The sequence below is a fragment of the Esox lucius genome, chromosome 11 (genome assembly GCF_011004845.1).
Source record: "Esox lucius isolate fEsoLuc1 chromosome 11, fEsoLuc1.pri, whole genome shotgun sequence".
NCBI classification, from domain to species: Eukaryota; Metazoa; Chordata; class Actinopteri; order Esociformes; family Esocidae; genus Esox; species Esox lucius.
In genome coordinates, this window is record NC_047579.1 from 13,632,460 (window position 1) to 13,653,690 (window position 21,231).

Sequence of the window (21,231 nt, forward strand, 5' to 3'; positions counted from 1 at the left end):
TGTATAGGAAGGATTTGGAGAGGGTGGGGGTCTTTAGATTCCTTGGGGTGTATTCTGATGCCAGACTGACTTGGATTGAGCACATTGAGAGAGTTGAGGAGAAGTGGATAAATGTATTGTCTGGACTGAGGTGATGAGGAGGTGGCAGGAGCAGTGGAATGGAGACACGACAGACACCTGTTCAGAATACAGGGTGTAGTTGGGGATGGAAGGAGGACAGCTAGGAGCAGAGTGGAGGAATCTGTGTTAACTAGACTGTGGGTGGGACACAGTCATTTAAACAATACATTACATCTGATAGGGAAACATCCAACAGGTCAGTGTGACCATTGTCAGGAAGTTGAGACAGTGGATCATGTGTTGAGGCAGTGTGGGTGATATGAGGGGGAGAGGCTGAGATTAAGACTGGGTTTAAGAGGAGAAGGGATGAGTTGAGTTTAAATAATATTTTGGGTGTTCAGTCACAGTGTTAGAATATTTATTTATATTTCAGGGGAAAACTGCATTTCATGGATACAGTAAATAATGTTTTCCTATGATTAACAATTGCTACACAAAATGATTACAGGTAGGCAGGTCTGTATTAGACACATATTACATAATGCAAAACAACATGACAACTTAATACCACATTACTGATTACTGATTCAGCAAACATCTAAAGGACTTACTTGAGTTTCTCCAGTCTCCAGTGTGGATCCTCCAGTCCAGCAGAGAGCAGTCTGACTCCCAAGTCTCCTGGGTGATTGTAGCTCAGATCCAGTTCTTTCAGGTGTGAGGGGTTTGACTTCAGAGCTGAGACCAGAGAAGCACAGCCTTCCTTTGTGACCAGACAGCCTGACAGCCTGTACAGAGATTATCATGTTATCATGATTTCATAAACGACTCACATTAACAAAAGTCTATAAACTTCTAAGTACTGATGGGCAACCAAGGCTTTTTAAGCCCTTAGAACATTGTTAAAAAATACGAAATAGTTACTAAAGATGAATTTAGTTAATAAACAGTTCACAATAGTGACATCTCCAGATCAGTAATAAATAATTTGAGGTTATGAGTTCAGTTGAAACATTTTTTGAAATAGTTGAGACACTATTTACTGATAGTGTCTCATGTCACTGCCTGTAACTCATGTCCCCAACACCACCTGTTTGACCAACCTGTTGTAGAATGTACATAAACTGGTGAATTAGGTGTCAAGTAGAGGTCAGTGAGTGAAAGCAACCTGGCATCCAAGACAGAACTGGGAGCATTTTACAACAAGGTTTAAAAAATAATCAAAGATTACGGCCCCCCTGATCTGAACCCGAGTGGTGTTCAGTTATTGGACTTCTGTGCTAGTCACAGTTTGTCCATAACGAACACCATGTTCAAGCATAAGGGTGTCCATCAGTCCACGTGGCACCAGGACACCCTAGGCCGCAGGTCGATGATCGACTTTGTTGTCGTCTCATCTGACCTGCGGTCGTATGTCTTGGACACTCGGGTGAAGAGAGGGGCGGAGCTGTCAACTGATCACCACCTGGTGGTGAGTTGGATCCGATGGCGGGGGAGGAAGCTGGACAGACTCGGCAGGCCCAAGCGTACTGTAAGGGTCTGCGGGGAACGTCTGGCCGAGTCTCCTGTCAGAGAGATCTTTAACTCCCACCTCCGGCAGAGCTTCGACTGGATCCCGAGGGAGGCTGGAGATATTGAGTCAGAGTGGACCATGTTCTCCACCGCCATTGTCGAAGCGGCCGCTCGGAGCTGTGGCCGTAAGGTCTCCGGTGCCTGTCGAGGCGGAAATCCCCGAACCCGGTGGTGGACACCGGAAGTAAGGGATGCCGTCAAGCTGAAGAAGGAGTCCTATCAGGCCTGGTTGGCTTGTGGGACTCCTGAGGCAGCTGACGGGTACCGACAGGCCAAGCGGGCTGCAGCCCGGGTGGTTGTGGAGGCAAAAACTCGGGCCTGGGAGGAGTTCGGTGAGGCCATGGAGAAGGACTATCGGCTGGCCTCGAAGAGATTCTGGCAAACCATCCGGCGCCTCAGGAGAGGGAAACAGTGCCCTACCAATGCTGTTTACAGTAGAGGTGGGCAGCTGTTGACCTCAACTGAGGATGTCGTCGGGCGGTGGAAGGAGTACTTCGAGGATCTCCTCAATCCCGCTGTCACGTTTTCCATTGAGGAAGCAGAGGATCAAGGCTCAGAGGTGGACTCGTCCATCACCCGGGCTGAAGTCACAGAGGTGGTTAAGAAACTCCTCGGTGGCAAGGCACCGGGGGTGGATGAGATCCGCCCTGAGTACCTCAAGTCTCTTGATGTTGTGGGGCTGTCTTGGTTGACACGCCTGTGCAACATTGCGTGGCAGTTGGGGACAGTGCCTCTGGGATGGCAGACCGGGGTGGTGGTCCCTCTTTTTAAGAAGGGGGACCGGAGGGTGTGTTCCATCTATAGGGGAATCATACTTCTCAGCCTCCCCGGAAAAGTCTATGCCAGGGTTCTGGAGAGGAGAATACGGCCGATAGTAGAACCTCGGATTCAGGAGGAACAGTGTGGTTTTCGTCCGGGCCGTGGAACACTGGACCAGCTCTATACCCTCTACGGGGTGTTGGAGGGTTCATGGGAGTTTGCCCAACCAATCCACATGTGTTTTGTGGATTTGGAGAAGGCATTCGACTGTGTCCCTCGCGGCATCTTGTGGAGGGTGCTTCGGGAATATGGGGTCCTGGGTCCTTTGCTAAGGGCTGTCAGGTCCCTGTACAACCGAAACAGGAGCTTGGTCCGCATTGCCGGCAGTAAGTCAGACTTGTTCCCAGTGCATGTTGGACTCCGGCAGGGCTGCCCTTTGTCACCGGTTCTGTTCGTAATTTTTATGGACAGAATTTCTAGGCGCAGCCAGGGGCCGGGGGGTGTCAGGTTTGGGGACCACACAATTTCGTCTCTGCTCTTTGCAGATGATGTTGTCGTGTTGGCCCCTTCTAACCAGGACCTTCAGCATGCGCTGGGACGGTTTGCAGCCGAGTGTGAAGCGGTGGGGAGGAAAATCAGTACCTCCAAATCCGAGGCCATGGTCCTCAGTCGGAAAAGGGTGGCTTGTCCACTTCAGGTTGGTGGAGAGTGCCTACCTCAAGTGGAGGAGTTTAAGTATCTAGGGGTCTTGTTCACGAGTGAGGGAAGGATGGAACGGGAGATTGACAGACGGATCGGTGCAGCTTCTGCAGTAATGCAGTCGATGTATCGGTCTGTCATGGTGAAGAAAGAGATGAGCCGCAAGGCGAAGCTCTCGATTTACCAGTCAATCTACGTTCCTACTCTCACCTATGGTCATGAGCTTTGGGTCATGACCGAAAGGACAAGATCCCGGCTACAGGTGGCCGAAATGAGCTTTCTCCGCAGGGTGGCCGGGCGATCCCTTAGAGATAGGGTGAGAAGCTCGGTCACCTGGGAGGAGCTCAGAGTAGAGCCGCTGCTCCTCCACATCGAGAGGGGTCAGCTGAGGTGGTTTGGGCATCTTTTTCGGATGCCTCCGGAACGCCTTCCTGGGAAGGTGTTCCGGTCCCGTCCCACCGGGAGGAGACCCCGGGGAAGACCTAGGACACGCTGGAGGGACTTTGTCTCCCGGCTGGCCTGGGAACGCCTCGGTGTCCCCCCGGAAGAGCTGGAGGAAGTGTCTGGGGAGAGGGAAGTCTGGGCATCCCTGCTTAGACTGCTGCCCCCGCGACCCGGCCCCGGATAAGCGGAAGAAGATGGTATGGTATGGTATGGTATGTAAAATGAGGGTTTGTGTTGGGGGGGGGGTAATTTGCATGACTGTACTTACAGAGCAGTTCTGCAGGTTTTGATCACTGGCAACATCCCCAGAAGACCTTCCTCAGATGAGGAGTATTTCTTCAGGTCAAACACATCAATCTCCTCTTCTGAAGTCAGTAATACAAAGGCCAGAGCTGACCACTGTGCAGGTGACAGTTCTTCTCTGGAGGGACGTCCTGAACTCAGGTATCTTTGGATCTCCTCCACTAGAGAATGATCATTCAGTTCATTCAGACAGTGGAACAGATTGATGCACCTCTCTGAAGAGGGATTCTCCCTGATCTTCTCCTTGATGTACTTGACTGTTTCTTCATGGCTCTGTGAGCTGCTTCTGGTCTTTGTCAGTAGACCTCATAAATGCTTCTGATTTGACTCCAGTGAGAGACCCAGAAGGAAGCGGAGGAAAAGGTCCAGGTGTCCAGTCTTACTCTGTAAGGCTTTATCCACAGCAGTCTTGTGAAAATCTATTTCAGGTATTGTCCAGAGTAGACGTGTTATGAAGGTTGATTGTTGTTCATCCATTAGATTCTTATTGTTGTTTTTGAATGAGAGAAACACATAGACAGCCGCTAAAAACTCCTGAATACTCAGATGGACAAAGCAGAACACCTTGTCCTGGTTCAACCCACATTCCTCTTTAAAGATCTGTGTACAGACTCCTGAGTACACTGATGCTTCATTGATATCAATGCCACACTCTTTCAGGTCTTCTTCATAGAAAATCAGATTGCCTTTCTGTAGCTGTTGAAAAGCCAGTTTTCCCAGTGTCAGAATGCTCTCTTTATTCCAGTGTGGTTCTGTCACTTTTTTCCCATCATACTTTACATTCCTGTGTTTGGACTGAAACACAAGGAAGTGTGAGTACATGTCTGTTAGGGTCTTGGGCAGCTCTCCTTTATCATCTGTAGTCAACATGTGCTCAAGGATTGTAGCAACGATCCAACAGAAGACTGGTATGTGACACATGATGTGGAGGCTCCTTGATGTCTTTATGTGTGAGATGATTCTGCTGGCCAGGTCCTCATCAGTGAATCTCTTCCTGAAGTACTCCTCTTTCTGTAGGTCATTGAACCCTCTCACCTCTGTCACCAGGCCAACACACCCTGAAGGGATCTGATTGGCTGCTGCAGGTCTGGTAGTTATCCAGAGGAGAGCAGAGGGAAGCAGATTTCCCTTGATGAGGTTTGTCAGCAGCACATCCACTGAGGTTGACTCTGTCACATCACAACAGCTCTTGTTGTTCTGGAAGTCAAGGGGCAGTCGGCACTCATCAAGACCATCAAAGATGAACAGAACTTTGTATGTGTTGTACTTAGAGATTCTTGCTTTATTGGTTTCAACTGAGAAATAATTGATGAGTTGAATCAAACTGAGCTCATCCCCTTTCATTAAATTCAGCTCTCTAAAAGGGAGGGGAAATACAAATTGGACTTCCTGATTGGCTTTTCCTTCAGCCCAGTCCAGGATGAACTTCTGCACAGAAACAGTTTTTCCAATTCCAGCAACACCCTTTGTCATCACAGTTCTGATAGGTTTGTCTTGTCCAGGTGTGGGTTTGAAGATGTCATTACATTTGATTGCTGTCTCCGGTCTTGTTTGTTTCCTGGTTGTTGTCTCAATCTGTCTCACCTCATGTTCATTATTGACTCCTCCACTTCCACCCTCTGTGATGTAGAGCTCTGTGTAGATCTTATTGAGAAGTGTTGGGTTCCCTTGTTTAGCGATACCCTCAAATAAGCACTGACACTTCTTCTTCAGGTTAGATTTGAGATCATGTTGGTAAATCACTGCAAGCTCATCTGAAATAAATAATCCAGATGATATCAATGATGTCTCTATAAAGGCTTACAATATTTCATCAATTAATGAATTACACAAAGAATATGAATATGAATGTTCTTTTAAATTGCAGTATTGTAATAAATTGTAATCAATAAAGTTTGCAAAATATTGGCAAAATGTTATATTGCGATATTTGTTGTGATTATTGCAGTACTGATATTAATTTAGATATTCTTAAACATATGCAACAACACGAAGGTTATGGGAAAACCCATCAAAATAGATTCATAACATATGATAACTAAAACATTGGTTTTCTTACAACACAAGGGTTTATTTCAACTGACAGTCATATTGGACTGATAAAACATGAATAAATAAAGACCATGTCTACAGAACAGGACATGTTGTACTGGTGGTACAGGAGACCTGACAACCCTTTATAACCTTTTAGAGTTCCAGACAGGCAGCAAACTGGGGATCAGAACTGTGATTTGTACTTGCATTTGCATTATTTGCACATTAATACATCCCAGTTGTACATACATTATACTTAATACTTATATTATACTTAATACTTACATTATACTTAATACTTATATTATACTTAATACTTATATTATACTTAATACTAACATTATACTTAATACTTATATTATACTTAATACTTGTACATACATTATACTTAATACTTATATTATACTTAATACTTGTACATACATTATACTTAATACTTATATAATATTTAATACTTGTACATTTTCTACCCTCTTCTAATTGCACTTCTGGTTAGATGATACTACATTTTGTTGTACTGTACTTGTTGTACTGTTCAATGACAATGAAGTTGAATCTTCACTTAAGTTTTAGAAAAACTGGTTCAGATGAGCCCTTTCAAAATCCATAGCAACGCCAGCCATGCAGGTCATTGGTTGTGTCTGCCAGTGCATATATAAAGGTAAAGACATATGTAGAAGCATCTAGAGCTGTTTCCACCATGAGAATGGCAAGTTATCATGATTTAAGCTATTTTCAACGCTGATTAATAGGTGGAGCTTGAGAGATGGGTCATAGCATTTCGGAGGTAGAGGAGAAGTTTGGATTTCCACACACTACCATTTAAAGGGTGTACTGTGAATCCAAGAATTCTGGCCAAACATCCAACTGACGACAGCAGTATGGCCATAAAAAGACTGTGGGAGAACGTGACCAGCATCAACTAGCAAGAATTGTTTCACCCGATAGACCTGCAACACTGCCTCAGATAACATCTGCATTCAATGCTGGGCCCTCAACAAACATCAGCATGAGGACTGTGCAACGTTCCCTCATGGATAAAGGTGCTCCCATGGGAGACCAACCAAGTATTAGACTGGTGTACCAGGTTTTCTGGCACTTCAATGTAATCTAAAGTTTTTCTTAGGATATGCTTTTAAGTTAAGTCTCCACAGTAGAGGAATACCTGTCAACTCTCAAACAGGGCCAGTCACAAGTATTGGCTTTTTAGACACGGTACTTAATCAACACTAAAAAACAAATGATCGCATGGACACAGACTACAAACTAACTTTGCTTCCGCAAAGGGAATCTGAACGCTGTTCGCTAGAAGAGTCTGGTGTTTCAGCCTTTGTAAAGGTGCCTATTGTATTTCTTGGCAGTGCATACATCATTAGAGATTTTTTTAATTTATTAAACCTCAAATCTAGTGAAAAGTCATTTTGCATTTTTAGATTGCGCAACAAGTTATTGCAAATATTTTGTCAATATATCATGAACACAAAATTGTAAGATACGTATCTGTCTCTCGTCTCTTTCTTCCATGTTAAGTTCTTCAACACAGAAGAGGTTGTTATACGTTGTCTCAAGGTCACTATAATATCATTTGGAACATTCAACAGTAAAGTCAGACAACTCTTACTTTTCTCCAGTGTGTCAGCAAGATCCTTCTGCTTCATGTTCCTCAGGACATGCAGTGTGATCTTCAGAGCCCCCTCGTTGGCACTGCTCTCCTGCTTCTCATCTTCAGGGTCCACACCTTCCTCATCCTCCCTCTGACTCTCAAATCCTTCTGGGAGATCTGAACTCAGCATTATCTTAAACCTCTTTAACTCCTTCTTCACAAATATCATGATATTCTGTTCAAGTAACTGAAAGTGAAAAAGTGAAAGTGAAAAAGTTAGACTAAAATAAAGTCCTTTAAATATCAAAAGATATTAACAAATGCATGAAAGACTGACAGGTTAACTTTACTTAAGGTAAAAATAAATAAATGTAGATAACAGGACCACATACACTGAATATAGAGGACAGGTCTGTTTGATGACTCTGGACAGATTGACCACTGAGAATCTCAGACTCTGATCTCTCCTGTTGGTCTCTGTGGACAAAACATGACATTACATCTACACTTCGAGAGTTTGTACAGACTCACACAGTTTTGTGCTTCAGATTTCAGGACTAACAACTTTTTTCAAATAAAAAAACAAATAAATGCTACTATACATAATCCAACATTCACTATTGTATCTCTGTAATAGAAACATGTGGGCTCCTAAATCCATTTAAATCACAGTTAAAAACCACAACACACAAAGTTCATCATAAACCTCAATCTGGATATAGTATTGTGAGAAGATGAAGGGTTTTCTGGGCTTGAAGATTTTCTATGAATAATTGAACTGGTTCTCTGGTTCTTTTTCTCTTTTTTCAATTTAATCTCAATATAACCTCTGTCATTTGTCAAGGCCACACTTCAATTTCAAATCACAAAGTTACTAAAAACCATTTGTAAAAAAGGCCTTGGTATTAATCTCCTAAACTCAATATATATTATTTTTCATGTATTATTTCTGACAAAAAGTACATATACCAAAATTGCCTTGTGTGTGTGTGTGTGTGTGTGTGTGTGATACCGATAGCCGACATTAGCTTCAAAGCTAACATGTATTTATCAATTTATTAAACTATAAAAAGGCAATCTTATTCTTATTTATTTATTACCATGGTATATTGTATAATGCCGGTTAACCATTTCCATGATCTATATCTATACAATGGTATAAATAAATATTACACACCTGAAAAGTGTAAGTTAACCATATAAATATTATACTAAAACCTCAGCACTGATATGTAATACACATTATGAAAGTTTAGTTAATTAATTTAAATATTAAACTAAAACACCCATAGCATCAATATTAAACACAAACCTGGATTTAAAACATTAGTAAACAGATACAACAGTATCTAAAACTTATCAAAACCCAGCTTCTCTTTATTTCTCACCCTGAATCTCCTGTTTTGAAGTTCTCTTCTGCCATTTTACCCTTCAACACAACAGCGGGAAATATTCAGTCACTTTTCTACTCTGACCAAAGATGTGGAAATCCATTCTCAAACCAAATTATTATTATTTCACCTTTTAGCTCTGGTGTCATTTTCACCAAACATTCTGATTTTAGAGGCAGAGCCCTCAACCTCCCTCTCCCCAGTAAGACTCATTTTAGAGGAAGTCCCCTCTTCTCTCTCTATCTGATTAGACCTGTAAGCACATAATGGAGAGAAACACACTTCCTGGATCAAGACTCAAAGACTAGAAGTCACAATGTATTGATCAGATACAAACTGAAGAATAACAAGCATTACTATAATCAAATACCAGTAAATAACAAACACAGAAGTAAATTATGCTTTAGCTTTTACATAGATTTTACTGACAACAAATCAACACATTTGAGAATGTGGACTGAATAACTACATTGATGTTACAGCACTTTAACACTGATAATGACTTACTCCAAATGATCACTCTCTCTGCTTTGTTCTTTGATTACTCATTATGAAACAATTTGTATTACCTTTTTCAGTTCAAATATTGAAAAATATATATTATACAGCCACGTCAAATCAAAATGGATCCTGTGCAGGAACTTTACTTTCAGTTTACCTGTGCTAACTGACCTGCCTCAAAACATGTATTACACAAGTCAACAGTAGGAGGAGCTAACAGACATTTGAAGTCAATACTGTATCTGTTTTAGTAACCTTGGTTTGGTCATGTTTGTGACATGTAAATTACATTCAGTGTAATGGAGATAAAACAGAAGCGGTATTGTTGGTGCTGTACATTATAAGTTGTTACTTATTGGCCACATTAAGTATATAAATGTATAGTGAATAAAAATGTAGGCTGACTTGCTAACTGATGTAGCAGGATTTAAACATTGATAATGACCTACTTCAAGTAGACTCTCTGTTTAGCTCTGTTATCAATAAGGACTACCTCCTTCACTTTCTTTGTAGATAAAAATAGCCGACATGCTAACATATATTTACAATTTAATAAAACTATAAAAATGCACTCACAAAATAACAATTATATCATCTCCTTAGCTTGGTGTTTCATATCATATGTTTTATGAATTCCTCACCTTCTATATAACGTTTTAAATCATGTTTTTCTGGTTCCTCAGCCTTTGTTTAGTTGTCTTCTTCTCTGTCAACTAACTGACTACTAGACAGGCTGGTGAGAGCAGCACTAGAGTGAGAGCGGGTTAATCAACTACTAGAGTAAGTGTCTCCTTCTGCTGGCCGATACAATAGCAACACCTCTTGTAAATTACTAAAAATATACAGCACTTCATGTTCTCCCACATTACTGGATAACAAAGGGAACTCAAAACATGCTTGTGACATATAAATGAAGATAACAAATGCCCATAAGGTTGAATATGTAACAAACTATTTTGACTTTTGTGGGTCATAAAACGCATTATACTCCCATTGTACCAGCCCCAATAAATGCATCTTATGGGAAAATATTCAGTCACTTTTCTACTCTAAACTCAGATGTACAAACCCATTCACAAAATGTACCTCTTAGCTGTGGTGTCATGTTCTCTGCATTGTCGGATTGTTGACGTGCTGTACTCTGCTTGCTGTTACCTACCTGGCTACCTGCCAAACTTTTTCGAATTTACTCGATATAAACTAATTGGTCAAAATTCTATTTTAGAGTTTTACCAACGCAATATTTATCTGTTGACCTCTTACCCAACTTTTCTACACCGGGACTCTTTTTGGACATAATTAACATAACTCCTCACCCCTGAACACCCGACGCTAAGTATCATTACAATGCCTTTTCACTGTAATTGTTGTAGCAACAACACGGAGGAGAATGTTCGTCTTAAGTTAAAGATAGCAGAGTTAGAGGCTCGGCTTCTGACGCAAATGCCAGGCAAGGATTATGCTAGTGTAGAAATAGAAAAATCTGCGTCAGTGCCACCAGGTAGAAACGATAGTTTTGTTAGCCCCCCGGCACAGCTCCTGCAGCCGGGCAATAACTTTCTCTTGGTCACTGGGAAGAAATGCCGTCGACCAGTTAAACCTGAATCGTTGCTAAAACCAACTGAGACTTCGAACAGGTTTTCCCCACTGGAGTCGGAGTCAAGGCCCGAGCCGTCTTCAGAGGGGAATGATCGGCAGACATGTTCTACCGGTGGCCTTGAAAAACTGAAAACTTTAGTCATTGGCGATTCCATTACACGCAGTATTAGACTAAAGAATCAGCCGGCAATCGTACATTGTTTACCGGGGGGCAGAGCCACCGACGTAGCCGCAAATCTGGGGTTGGTGCTAGCGAAGTCTAAAACTGGCATGTATAGAGAGTACAGAGATATTGTTATCCATGTTGGCACCAACGACGTTAGGATGAAACAGTCAGAGGTTACGAAGCAGAACATAGCATCAGCGTGTAAATTAGCTAGAAAGATGTGTCGGCATCGAGTAATTGTCTCTGGCCCCCTACAGCAGACTTGCGCAACTCAATCGCTGGCTGAAAACGGAGTTCTGCCCGTCGCAGGAGGTAGAGTTTGTAGATAACTGGCTTTCTTTTTGGGACTCTCCCAGAAATAGGGCCAGGCCTGATCTGCTGAGGGGCGACGGACTCCATCCTAGCTGGAGTGGTGCTCTTCTTTTATCTAGGAACATTGACAGGAGTCTCACTCCTATAGCTTTAACATGAGACAGGGTGCAGGTCAGGCTGCAGGCTGTTAGCCAGCCTGCTAGCATAGTGGAGTCTGTCAATAGCATAGCCAGAGTAGTTAGTACAGCTTTACCTATTGCCACTGTGACTCGTTCCAGGCTGAGAAAAGTTAAACAAGGTAGTGCTAACAAAAACAACCTTATTAAGATAAAGCCTTCCTCCACCTCGGTCAAAAATAAAAATAATTGTATCACTTCGCATCTCAAAATGGGACTCCTAAATGTTAGATCCCTTGCTCCAAAGGCAGTTGCAGTAAATTAATTAATCTCTGATCATAAACTAGATGCTATTGGTTTATGTGAAACGTGGCTAAAGCCTAATGAATTCACTGCCTTAAGTGAGGCCTCTCCTCCTGGCTATACTAGTGATCATATCCCTCGTGCATCCCGAAAATGAGGGGGTGTCGCTAATATTTATGACAGCAAATATAAACTTACTCTCAAACATATCACAGAGTTTCATTCTTTCGAAGTTTTACTCATGAAAGTTAACCAGGCCGATAAATCATTTTACATAGCTACCATTTATAGGTCCCCCGGGCCATACACATTGTTCCTCAATGATGCAGAAAAATTAATCCATGCTTTCGTTACTTCTAGATTAGATTACTGCAATGCTCTTCTGTTATGCTCTGGTTATCCAGACAAATTAATAAATAAACTTCAATTAGTGCTGCACACGGCTGCTAGAATTCTAACTAGAACAACATTTTTTTAACACATTACTCCTGTCCTGGCATCCTTACATTGGCTGCCTGTTAGGGTTAGGGCTGATTTTAAGGTTTTACTCTTAACCTATAAATCAATACATGGACTTGCTCCTACTTACCTTGCTGAAATGATCCAGCCATACATACCTACACGTAACCTTAGATCGCAAGATGCAGGCCTTTTAATTGTACCTAGAATTTCTAAACAAACAGTTGGCGGCAGGGCCTTTTCTCATAGAGCTCCACTCCTGTGGAATGATCTGCCAATTAAGATTATAAATGCAAACTCAGTGCAAACTTTCAAGTGTCTACTAAAAACTCATCTCTACAGCACGGTTTATAATTAGGTGTAGCCTGGCCCGGGGGCGTGAAGGTGACCAGTAGGCTTAATACTTTCCACCCTTGCTGTCTTGCCAGGTGGGCTCTCGTCGCCACTGGGATGCCCTCCCTCCAATGCCTTTCGGGGGAAGAGTCACTGGCTTGTTGTTGACTCTCTGTTGCGCACTTGTGCAATTGGGCTGTACGCCGCTAGCAATACTCGGCCCTCATTCAGGGGGGTTGCGGTTGGTGGGTGTCCCTTTGGTTGATGCCTGGCAATGTGGTTGGATTGATTTCCTGCCTGTTGGGCCCTGTCCGGGGCCTCCCCCGGGTAGTGCCAGAGTGTCACCAGACCCCCCTGTCTCAGTTCCAAGGTGTTACGCTGCTATATTATTGTGCTGGGGGATATGAGGGATGTACTAATAACTTTTCTCAGTTTCCTCCAGTTTTACATTTTAGAAGGAGATGAGGTCCTGGTCCACACCTGCGGATTACCTGGTTTGGGGGGCCCGTTGCTGTCCCTGTCCTTGTCCACCTGGTCATACTTCTGACCTAGTCTAAAATCCAATAGACTCTGGATTTAGCCCAGAGAAATGTATTTATTATTCCAATTGGACTCTTAATATCTCACCCAGCACAGCCAGAAGAGGACTGGTCACACCTTTGAGCCTGGGTCCTCTCTAGGTTTCTTCTTAAAATTCGACCTTCTTAGGGAGTTTTTCCTAGCCACTGAAATTCAACACTACTGTTGTTTGCTCCTTGGGGTTTAAGGCCGGGTGTCTCTGTAAAGCACTTTGTGACAACTGCTGTTGTAAAAAGGGCTTTATAAATAAATTTGATTGATGTTCCCCAAAAATAGTGATTTTAGAGGCAGAGGCCCCCTCCTTCCTCTCCCCAGAAAGACTCATTTTAGAGGCAGTCTCCTCTTCTCTCTCTATCTGATTAGACCTGTAAGCACATAATGGAGAGAAACACACTTCCAAAGACTAGAGGTCTACAACCCCCTATTATCGGCATAGCCAACAGAATATATGTTTTTGTACAGAGTAATACATTTTTAGCGATTATTAGTGACATTCAAATGTTAGCTAGCAATTATTTAATGATAATTTCTGAAATTACATTGGAAATATTGATATTTTCCAATAGTTGGTTAGCGACGTAGCTAAAAATACGACCCGCTACTATCAGCTACCGTCACCTATTATGGTCACCTTACCGTTTTGTTCAATAACGTTACATTTACTTGTTTTTTCCATTAAAAAATAACACACCGTAACCTACTCTGAAGGCTTAGATTTTACCCCGCCCATCCCATTGGCCACAATGTTACTCAATGGATATGAAATACATATTGACTCATACAGAAAAAAATATTCTATAGTTCTTTTGTATAGGGAAATATATATTTCAAATACAGTCATTTGCATTGTGGCCAATGTTATGGGTGGAGTAAAATGCCAGCAACAATTGCAAATACACAGTGCCCCTTGATGTTTTTGCATACAATCACTCTATAGAGTCTCCTGGACATTTCCTAAAATACATTTACTGTGGCATATTTTTCTGTATGAGTCAATAAGTATTTCATATCCATTGAGTTTCATTGTGGAAAAGAGGGTGTGTAAAATATTGTATTCCTTGATGTACCACACCATTCCCCATGAGAGAGATATGGTATAAGGCACATTACATCAAGAGTGATTTATTGCTTTGACCTATGATCTTTTGGCAGCTGCATATGTGTGAGAATATTAAAATGATTTTTTGATTCATGACCGGATGGTATCATTTGTTTTTCTGGGGGGGGTTCATGTTTGGTTAGAGAGGGAGGGGTAGAGCAGGTGATTATGTGGGATGAGAGGGGTAGGTCAAAAGGATTATGAAAAATGAAATTTTAATGGTTGTAAATTTATGTCCGGGTTTTTAACAGTTGTTTTTTCCGGGGGTTCATGTCTGTTTATGTAGGAGGGGTAGAGCAGGTGATTATGTGGTATGAGAGGGGAGTACATGTCTGTTTATGTAGGAGGGGTAGAGCAGTTGATTATGTGGTATGAGAGGGGGGTACATGTCTGTTTATGTAGGAGGGGTAGAGCAGGTGATTATGTGGGATGAGAGGGGGGTACATGTCTGTTTATGTAGGAGGGGTAGAGCAGGTGATTATGTGGGATGAGAGGGGGGTACATGTCTGTTTATGTAGTAGGGGTAGAGCAGGTGATTCTGTGGTATGAGAGGGGGGTTCATGTCTGTTTATGTAGGAGGGGTAGAGCAGGTGATTCTGTGGGATGAGAGGGGGGTACATGTCTGTTTATGTAGGAGGGGTAGAGCAGGTGATTATGTGGGATGAGAGGGGGGTACATGTCTGTTTATGTAGGAGGGGTAGAGCAGGTGATTCTGTGGTATGAGAGGGGGGTACATGTCTGTTTATGTAGGAGGGGTAGAGCAGGTGATTATGTGGTATGAGAGGGGGGTTCATGTCTGTTTATGTAGGAGGGGTAGAGCAGGTGATTATGTGGGATGAGAGGGGGGTACATGTCTGTTTATGTAGGAGGGGTAGAGCAGGTGATTCTGTGGGATGAGAGGGGGGTTCATGTCTGTTTATGTAGGAGGGGTAGAGCAGGTGATTCTGTGGTATGAGAGGGGGGTACATGTCTGTTTATGTAGGATGGGTAGAGCAGGTGATTATGTGGGATGAGAGGGGGGTTCATGTCTGTTTATGTAGGAGGGGTAGAGCAGGTGATTATGTGGGATGAGAGGGGGGTACATGTCTGTTTATGTAGGAGGGGTAGAGCAGGTGATAATGTGGGGTGAGAGGGGGGTTCATGTCTGTTTATGTAGGAGGGGTAGAGCAGGTGATTCTGTGGGATGAGAGGGGGGTTCATGTCTGTTTATGTAGGAGGGGTAGAGCAGGTAATTCTGTGGGATGAGAGGGGGGTACATGTCTGTTTATGTAGGAGGGGTAGAGCAGGTGATTATGTGGTAAGGGAGGGGGGTACATGTCTGTTTATGTAGGAGGGGTAGAGCAGGTGATTATGTGGGATGAGAGGGGGGTACATGTCTGTTTATGTAGGAGGGGTAGAGCAGGTGATTATGTGGTATGAGAGGGGGGTTCATGTCTGTTTATGTAGGAGGGGTAGAGCAGGTGATTATGAGGGATGAGAGGGGGGTACATGTCTGTTTATGTAGGAGGGGTAGAGCAGGTGATTATGTGGGATGAGAGGGGGGTACATGTCTGTTTATGTAGGAGGGGAAGAGCAGGTGATTCTGTGGTATGAGAGGGGGGTACATGTCTGTTTATGTAGGAGGGGTAGAGCAGGTGATTATGTGGGATGAGAGGGGGGTTCATGTCTGTTTATGTAGGAGGGGTAGAGCAGGTGATTCTGTGGTATGAGAGGGGGGTACATGTCTGTTTATGTAGGAGGGGTAGAGCAGGTGATTATGTGGGATGAGAGGGGGGTTCATGTCTGTTTATGTAGTAGGGGTAGAGCAGGTGATTATGTGGGATGAGAGGGGGGTACATGTCTGTTTATGTAGGAGGGGTAGAGCAGGTGATTATGTGGGATGAGAGGGGGGTACATGTCTGTTTATGTAGGAGGGTTAGAGCAGGTGATTATGTGGGATGAGAGGGGGGTACATGTCTGTTTATGTAGGAGGGGTAGAGCAGGTGATTATGTGGGATGAGAGGGGGGTACATGTCTGTTTATGCAGGAGGGGTAGAGCAGGTGATTATGTGGGATGAGAGGGGGGTTCATGTCTGTTTATGAAGGAGGGGTAGAGCAGGTGATTATGTGGGATGAGAGGGGGGTACATGTCTGTTTATGTAGGAGGGGTAGAGCAGGTGATTATGTGGGATGAGAGGGGGGTACATGTCTGTTTATGTAGGAGGGGTAGAGCAGGTGATTATGTGGGATGAGAGGGGGGTACATGTCTGTTTATGTAGGAGGGGTAGAGCAGGTGATTATGTGGGATGAGAGGGGGGTACATGTCTATTTATGTAGGAGGGGTAGAGCAGGTGATTCTGTGGGATGAGAGGGGGGTTCAAACAGGGTTATGAGTAACAGTTTGTATGAACAGTCTGGGGGTGGTAATATTTGGGTTGAGCAGGTTTACCATTGGTTCATTCTCTGAGATTTACACATACATCAGAGCTAGACTTCTCCTGGTTTGCAGTTGAAAGCGTTTTTTACTCTGTATAAGATTCAAGATGACATCTGTACTTCGTGATACACCAGTGACAACCCTGACCTTTGAAATAGGCTGCAGAACGAAGGAGTGAAAAAAAAGATAAACCACCGTTTAAACAGCTGATGGATCAGCATGACATGGCGGATGGAAAAATGGTCGGCTTTGTGTTTGATTATCTGGCTTCTAAAGTGAAGTTGTACATTTTAGCCATGGGAGCTGAATATACAAATGACACCTGTGGCGTGGAGTACCAAATCACTGACTGGGAAGTATTACGCCATGTGTTGTGTCATGAAATAAAGTCAGGCATGAGAGGTTACACTATCGACACTGGTTTGGAGATGGATTGGGAAGGTGTACCGAGCTCCAGAGACAATGCATCACACAGTAAAAATCTGAAGGTAAAATGGACTTCCTTTCGGTTTTTGTTGAGCTTTCTTCCCTCACGATGAACATAAGAGACTGAAAGATCGGTAAAATGTCAGAGGTAAGGATATCAGTTAACGTCTGGGGTGATCTGGAAAATGACATGTTTTGGAAAATTGATGAGCTATACGTACAAAGTCAACAATGGTAGAGCGTTGTTAAACTTAGGAGATGTCTTGTTGCAGACGATAGTTATGAATACGATCCAGCTAAAGCCACGATGTATATGGAAGCAGGAATGATATGTATTGGTTAAAAAGCCACGCCCTCTGGTCAAAGGATCTATGCAGCAATAAAAGGGCGGGGCTAAAGTAGACCCTTTCAAAGAACCATGGCTTCCTTGATGCCAGAGGACTCAGCCAGGAGACCTAAACCCCCACATTATCTCACAATGTTGGAAAAGACCTCTCTCCTATAGGCCTATTACGAACAGTTCTAAAACATCTTTTATACCATTGCTTGATGAAGATACCCACCACCACCACCACCTGACCTGCGTTCTTATACCCCACCACCACCACCTGACCTGCCTTCCTATACCCCACCACCACCACCACCTGACCTGCATTCCTATACCCCACCACAACCACCTGACCTGCCTTCCTATACCCCACCACCACCACCCCCTGACCTGCCTTCCTATACCCCACCACCACCACCACCTGACCTGCCTTCCTATACCCCACCACCACCTGACCTGCCTTCCTATACCCCACCACCACCACCACCTGACCTGCCTTCCTATACCCCACCACCACCACCACCTGACCTGCCTTCCTATACCCCACCACCACCACCACCACCTGACCTGCCTTCCTATACCCCACCACCACCACCACCACCACCTGACCTGCCTTCCTATACCCCACCTCCACCACCACCACCTGACCTGCCTTCCTATACCCCACCACCACCACCACCACCTGACCTGCCTTCCTATACCCCACCACCACCACCACCACCTGACCTGCCTTCCTATACCCCACCACCACCACCACCTGACCTGCCTTCCTATACCCCACCACCACCACCTGACCTGCCTTTCTATACCCCACCACCACCACCACCTGACCTGCCTTCCTATACCCCACCACCACCACCACCACCTGACCTGCCTTCCTATACCCCACCACCACCACCACCACCACCTGACCTGCCTTCCTATACCCCACCACCACCACCACCACCTGACCTGACCTGCCTTCCTATACCCCACCACCACCACCACCACCTGACCTGCCTTCCTATACCCCACCACCACCACCACCACCACCTGACCTGCCTTCCTATACCCCACCACCACCACCACCACCTGACCTGCCTTCCTATACCCCACCACCACCACCACCACCACCTGACCTGCCTTCCTATACCCCACCACCACCACCACCTGACCAGCCTTCCTATACCCCACCACCACCACCACCTGACCTGCCTTCCTATACCCCACCACCACCACCACCTGACCTACCTTCCTATACCCCACCACCACCACCACCTGACCAGCCTTCCTATACCCCGGATTCTGACGTTTTTGATGGTCGACGTTTGAGTCAGACTTTTGTGATCACCATAAAGGCTTGCATTGTAACACTTTTAGGGACTGTGTTCGAAGAGCACAAAAAAGAAAACTGCCACGGTTGTCTTACAGGCCATAGAATTCAGCGGCAGCATCAGTGTCTCTATGATTGTACCAAGTATTATTATATCAACCATTTTGATGACAGTTTCATATCCGTGTTGGCCAGAACCCTGAAATCCTTGGGACTTAAATTTGAATTAACTTGTGTCCGTGGAATTTCCTAGGTTTTTCTAAACGAGCTGAAAGATTCAACCTCCATCAGTATGACCCTGGAACAAGATCTTTGATTCGCTGCTGGGCAAGAACAAAGACAGCCAGGGCCTGGTAATGGAAGTCATTATTTTCTGGCAGAACATACCTGAAGATTTGTCTCCCAGTCAGACTGTCTAAAATCTGTTTCCTGAAATCCTTAATTGGTATAATGGGTAACTGTTTATGTAGGTTTTTTGAGAGAACAACTCAAAAATGTGTTTTGAGAAATGTTACAGATCTTATAATGCAAATTATTTTGAAAGGAAAGTAAATAATTCTTCACTCTACACATCCCAAACTTTTGTTAATGTTGAATGTGTGCAACAAATGAAGGAAATCTTGGATCGTGTCTGTATGACTCAAAAATGGCAAAACTTGATATCGTTAGAAGTAGATGGACTGTTAGAAAAATATTGGTCTAAAGTTTTACGTATTTACTTTGAACCACTGATGATATGTAATGTGAATCATCTAATTTGTTTGTATGCATATATAATCGATCTGTGTGTTTTAAAAGTACAGAGCCACAAGCCTGTAAATGTAATCAAAGTATTCAAAGTCAATAATTATTACATAAACGAGTAAACTGATTTTAAACTCTTGATTGATATTGCAAATTGATTTTAAACCCTTGATTGATATTGCAAATTGATTTTAAACTATTGATTGATATTGTAAGCATGTAATTAGATTTTTTTCAATAAATTCTCCTCAACCTTTTCTATATGTGTCTGATACATACTTTTGAAATGACCATAATAACGATAATTAACGAGGATGGAGCAGCTAATGAAAAATATAAATTTAAATCCCGCTCACCCGGGGTCTTTTTGGGGAAAGGAGCAACGTCACAGAGCTGTTGTGCAAGAAACAGGAAGTAGTGTAAGTGACGGACCTGTAACTGATTGGCTGTCTGGCCAGGATGCTTATACTCTCCATAAGCCAGTGAGAAAAACTTTCCAGACCAGTTCCAGGCTGACTACATTTTCTCAAAAGCATCTATTTTGAAAGAGAGGGGAATTCCCAAGAAAGTCCAAACGGACTCTGGAAAGGAGTTCTTTAATCGTACATTTAAAAAATGTATGAACAAGCACAATATTATCCATTTTGTAACGGGTTCAGATTTAAGTTTCCTTTATTGAACATTATAACAGGGCATTTCTCAGATTAAGGGCCAAATTGGGTTGTTGCAATTTTGAAAATTAAAATCCACAATTTGACTAATTGGTATACATCAAATTATCAGTCCATTAGTCAGGAGTGACGTTACAAGATTGGTTGAGACCATAAGATAAGGGAATTTATGATTTTTTGCCATTTTCTTATCTATGTCAAGTAAATATGTCATTACCAACACATCATCAAATATATGTAAAAAATAAAACTTAAATGATAAATCAGTGCTTTTAAAACATTTTGTGGTTTCACATGGAATCTATTTCATCTTGAACTTAATGGGATTGTTGATTTTCACTTGCAAGATGAATTATAATCATTTAAGCATCTACATTTCTGATTCATCCATCTACCCTGGCTTGGAATATAAGCTTATTTTAAGTGAATGCCATATATCAAAACTTTTTAATACAGTGATCATTTAGACTGTCCAACATTGTCAGAAATATATAATTGTAGGATGTTTTTGTAATTTATACATAATTTATTGGCAAAAATATGTATTGTGATGGTGATGACATTGGAGTTCTGGTAATGACAGTTTGTTGCGGTGATGACAAATCACTGATCGTAACCTGTAATTGTAATTTAATAACCTAAGTGACTTCAGACCAACAAAAAAAAACAAAAGCTAGTAATCTGTTTAAACATCAAAACATAGTTTAATCTGATAATGGAAGACCAAACATAAACTGTGTTCCTTGTGAACAGGATTGGTTCAGTATAAATATAGTCTAAACAGACTATTTAATCATTTCATAGCCATGTTGAATAAAAAAAAAAACATGAAACAGGAGGGCAGTTAAGAACAGGTAAAACGCTGAAATAACACATTAGTCATATTAACTATACCAAACAACTAGAATCTAATCTGACAGTTTATTTAAACTTTTTGTTCAACAATTGATTAAAATATGAAACACCACAAACATGTCATTGATACCAAATCCACAAAACAGACAA

General features: G+C 42.8%; 1 pseudogene; it reads right to left on the minus strand.

Moving 5' to 3' along the window:
• Positions 1-246: 246 nt before the first annotated feature.
• LOC117595131 overlaps positions 247-21,231 on the minus strand; it is a 91,369-nt pseudogene continuing 70,384 nt past the window's right edge.